General features: G+C 31.1%; 3 non-coding genes across 3 annotated transcripts; 2 read left to right on the top strand and 1 right to left on the bottom strand.

Moving 5' to 3' along the window:
* Positions 1–1000: 1000 nt before the first annotated feature.
* On the top strand, positions 1001–1084 carry TRNAY-GUA (transfer RNA tyrosine (anticodon GUA)). Its single transcript has one exon. It is a non-coding gene; the product is annotated as a tRNA-Tyr (tRNA).
* Positions 1085–1403: 319 nt separating this feature from the next.
* Positions 1404–1477, top strand: TRNAD-GUC (transfer RNA aspartic acid (anticodon GUC)). Its single transcript has one exon. It is a non-coding gene; the product is annotated as a tRNA-Asp (tRNA).
* A 3078-nt stretch (positions 1478–4555) lies between these two features.
* TRNAC-GCA (transfer RNA cysteine (anticodon GCA)) lies at positions 4556–4627 on the bottom strand. The gene has a single exon. It is a non-coding gene; the product is annotated as a tRNA-Cys (tRNA).
* Positions 4628–5000: the final 373 nt, after the last annotated feature.

Genomic DNA, 5000 nt, shown 5'->3' with positions numbered 1-5000 from the left:
TATCTACATAGTCGCTCATTGAGTAACGAAAAATTGGATTTATCTAATGAGTATAGGTAAAATAGTTTTTTGATATTGGATTTGATCAATGCAATGAATTGTTTCATCATACGACCGATCCCTAATTAAATTGATGAGCCCCATCCTAACGAAATGAATTTGATTCATACATGTACACACACGAATTGAACATAGATACATTCACCGAATCATTGATAAAGCAATTCTATTTGGCGAGAAAAAAATTTTCAATAACTTGTTGATCCCTATCCCCAGATTTCAAAATTTATCGTTTTTTAATTTCTTGGCTTAGTGTGAGATCGAAATATACCTAACCTAATCTTAACAATGAGTGAATCAATGAGTGAAAGTATGAGAAATGGAGTTTAATCCTGTTTATAGCATATGGCAGACCAATTCCCGAAGGGTACTAGCCTTCGTATTATTTAAATAAAAAAAGAATAAAATAATAAAAAGAATATTTTTTTTTCTAATATTTATTATTTTTGTTTATTTTAGAGGTTTCCTCTAATCACTACTAATCACTATTTTCATTTGATATTCTATAATATAAGTAATATAACTATATATTCCAATTTGCAAATTTATGTATATTATTTAAATGAAATAAATAAAAAAAAATGCAATTTAAAATAAAATAATTTCTATATAGAATTATATGGGGAATGGTGATTAGAATGAACGATTCATAAATAGAAATCACAAATAAAAAAATTTCGATGGAATAATGAAAGAAAGAAAAATACGTCGAATTGCATCATATTAGTCCATTATATTTATTTTATATTGACAATTTCAAAAAACTATTCATACTATGATCATAGTATGATGGCAGTCGGGCAAGTATGCCCCCATCGTCTAGTGGTCCAGGACATCTCTCTTTCAAGGAGGCAGCGGGGATTCGACTTCCCCTGGGGGTAGGGTACTACGAAAGGAAGTTGATCATGGATTATCAACAAGCTTGGAATTGATTCTTCCCGGGTCGATGCCCGAGCGGTTAATGGGGACGGACTGTAAATTCGTTGGCAATATGTCTACGCTGGTTCAAATCCAGCTCGGCCCAATATATCGCGTATCCACCATAAAATGATATAACCTATTTGTCCTTCTACAGAAAATACTTGACTTGATATGAAAGAATAAAAAAAAAAACTCTTTTTTTATTCATTGACAGATTGATAATCAATCAATTTTACAATAACGAAAAAATAAATATTAATCCATGCTTCTCACACTAAAGTCCATGTCTCCGCGCATATCAATCTATTACTTTATTACTCGCGTCTCTGTCTGGTAGAATATGACAATTCGAATCAAAAATCTACATAGAAAGGTTTGAAGGAAATTAAATCAACAACATATGTTGTACACTTTATTTCCCTGGGATTGTAGTTCAATTGGTCAGAGCACCGCCCTGTCAAGGCGGAAGCTGCGGGTTCGAGTCCCGTCAGTCCCGATGGATCCAAATCCAATAAAAAAAAAATACATCAATTAATCTCTTCCTTTCCTGTGAAAGAGAGAACAAATAACATAACTGAATTTTATTCCAAACGGGATCTCTCTTATTTTTTTTCCACATTTTTCAACAAAAAAATATGGGAATTTTGATTTCTTCAACGAGTACTAATTGATGGGAGAAAGACATATGTGCCATATGTGAATTACCACAATTATTGGTAGCATCATATTCAGGATTCGAAGGCGTACTGGGTCTAGTTGATTACGCCCGATTTTTCTAATGAAATAGAGTACTATACGTTTCCGGAAAGCACATACATAAAGGGAATTTGGACGATACAAAATAAAGTTTACATAGTAAACTTTGATCTAATTTTTCGTCTGAAAGCAAAATATATCCGTTCTGGCTCCGATTTTTTGTAACCTCAATTAGTAAATTCAATTACTAATTTGAATTTGAAATAATCTATCTTATTAAAATTTAACACTTAACTTTTGATATATACGTCCCACTACTAATTCAAGGAAAGAGGATATTAATACAAACAAGGATCCCATCTATCTCTCTTAGTGAGGTAATTAAGAATTTTTGAAAGTTTAAGTTTCGTTTTTATTTCTTTTTTTTAAGAAGATTTTATAAGTACAAAAAAAGGAAGGAGTTTAGTTCGAACCTACCTCCTTTTCCTTTTTTGAATTTCGCTGCTATTCTTTGCTTGAGTTTGTTTATAAACAATGTAAGGGTAAAGGTAGTCTGATGAGACTTCATCAGATGATTGCATTGAATAAGAGGGCAGTAGATTATAGAAAAGAAAGAATGCAAAAAATTATAAATAAAAAAAAGTAACGAAATTCTTGATTGCATCAGGAATCCCATTTTGTTTAAATTCGGTATGGATAAAAGATCTTCCTATGTTATACTATTCAATTCTCGACGATGAATCGATTTGATAGCTCCGATATTGTTATTCATGATATTTTAATACGATTCGATATCATCGAGATGCAACGCATCCCCTTGAATTTACAAGCGAAACATTTATCATCTCTATGGGATTAAATCCCGAGTTATTGCGAATAAAAAATGAAACGATGATATTATGGAAGTAAATATTCTCGCATTTATTGCTACTGCACTGTTCATTCTAGTTCCGACCGCCTTTTTACTTATAATATACGTAAAAACAATCAGTCAAAGTGATTAATTTGAATTAACCTTGACGTTTTAGTTCTTATCAATGATTGAAGATAAGAAAAATGAAAAGCATTAAAATTTCGCGTCTTAAATGAAATTGGCGGACTAGAATTATCAGTATTCTACGAGAGAAGTATTCGATAAGATCCGATAGTATGGTAGAAAGAAATATATGAATCCTTCTACCATACTATCTATTATTGTTATTGAAGTGTATAAATATAAAATTGTACTCTATAAAAATAGAGGTTGAATATCGATCAATTTGAATATAGATGAATATACAATATATATCTTTCTATTTATATATAGATATCATATCAATTACATATATGTAATATTAATCTAATATACATAGTGGCCCAATTCTATTTCTTTGCTTCATAATTCATGTTGATTAGAATGAATCTGAAATCAAATAATCGAAAGGCCACTAATTTTTTTTTAGCATTCGAAAGAAGTAATTGATTGAGCAGTTGACAGATGATCCAGGAGTTCGGTTCCATGGGAACTTTTTATCTTCGGATTTCGAAAAGAATTAGCAAACCCCATTTTTATTTAACGTTTGAAGCATGATATGAAATGAGTTCCCTAAAACAAGAAAAAATCCTATTTTGAAAATAACTAAAATACTAATAATAATAAATAAAAGAAGTGGTAAGCACGTAATATGTGGGTGGCTACCCCGAGGTACTATCTTATTATGAGGTAGTATATTATTATGCGTAGTATCTCATTGGACAACCACTATGTCTATGTTCTTTCGTGTTGAAAGTATGGATCCACTTAAAAACTTATAATCCGAACTCTTTTTTTTTTTACTTTTCAAAATAAAAGAAAAAAAGTTTTGCAGAACGATCTATAAAATAAACCAAAAACAATACAGTTTTATTTTTCAATTAGTAGTACTTCTAGAGTCCACTTCTTCCCCATACTACGAGGGAAAGAGAAAATGTAAAGACTACCATTAAAGCAGCCCAAGCGAGACTTACCATATCCATGTGAATTATGTCCCCTATCTCTATGAATATAAAAGAATTATTCCATTATTGCTCACTAATAATTATTATTCACTAATAATAGTGGAATCACTAGCGCATAGTCAAAAAGAGATTCGGGCACAACACCATTGATGAAACAATACAAAAAATCGAATTATCCCAAGTTATTATATGATTTCTAGTATAATCGAAAAAATTCAGTACAAATAAATAAAAGAGGCAGAAAAACTCTTGGAAGTATCAAAAGAATGTTAGTAACATGTAGGAATAATAAGACCTAGTCTTTCTTTTGTTGTCCTGCATTTCATTACATTAAGTAAAAAGTCTCAAAATAGAGAATCAAGATAGTATCTATCACATAACCCTACTATTATTCCTTTCTCATTTGATCTAATCTTTACTGTCCCCCCGATTGTTTCATAGAGACAATCGGAAGATGGGATGGCCTATTACATGCGTGGTTAGAGCTTATCGAAAAGAAATAAGTTCTTTTTTTAAGATTAAAATAAAAAAAAAAGCCAATTATTCATTCAATATAATATTGATTGAATGCTCGAGTACTCAGATACTTTCATGAGTCCGTATATCAAGTATCTTCCTCCTTTCCGTAAGGAAAAATGAAATTATATTCCCTAATTCAAGACCCAATGAGTAGACACTACATTAGTAGTCGAAGGGCTATCATCTCAAGATTTAACGATTATTTTTCATTACTCTACTAAATTCTGGAAACGAAACCTATACGCAAGGATTTATAACATTTTAGAGAACCCCAACGATGCTTAGAATCAAGCAAATCTAAAGATGCTTTTCTTCTAAAAAAAATGATAAAGTTATATCAGCAAAACAGAAGAGGGTATTTTGATTCTTTTGTTTGTTGCTGAGGCGACACCCGGATTTGAACTGGGGAAAAAGGGATTTGCAGTCCCCCGCCTTACCGCTCGGCCATGCCGCCAAAACGATACAAAATATTGGATTGGCTCTATCTCTTAGATAGATAGTATCTTACAACACACAATATCTAAAACGAAAAACCGCAAAACTTTGCTTTTTCTATTGAAAAAAAAATGTGGATTTTCATTCACAAAAGCAAAAAATCAGGACAAATGGGAACCGTTAACTTTAACTATTGACTGTGAATTCATAAATGATTCTTGGATTGAAATTGCAAATTCGGTTTCCCTAATGATATAAGAAAACAATCCAAAAATGGATACCTTACCTAAATAAATAAAAATTGATAGATAACTAATCATTACTAATCCATCCGTATTGATTCGTTTCCATAACCATAAAAAAATCCTTATTAATGACAATTTTAATAGCGA

The sequence above is a fragment of the Cucumis melo genome, unplaced genomic scaffold (genome assembly GCF_025177605.1).
Source record: "Cucumis melo cultivar AY unplaced genomic scaffold, USDA_Cmelo_AY_1.0 utg000751l, whole genome shotgun sequence".
Taxonomy (NCBI): domain Eukaryota; kingdom Viridiplantae; phylum Streptophyta; class Magnoliopsida; order Cucurbitales; family Cucurbitaceae; genus Cucumis; species Cucumis melo.
This window is presented reverse-complemented; position numbering and strand designations above follow the sequence as displayed.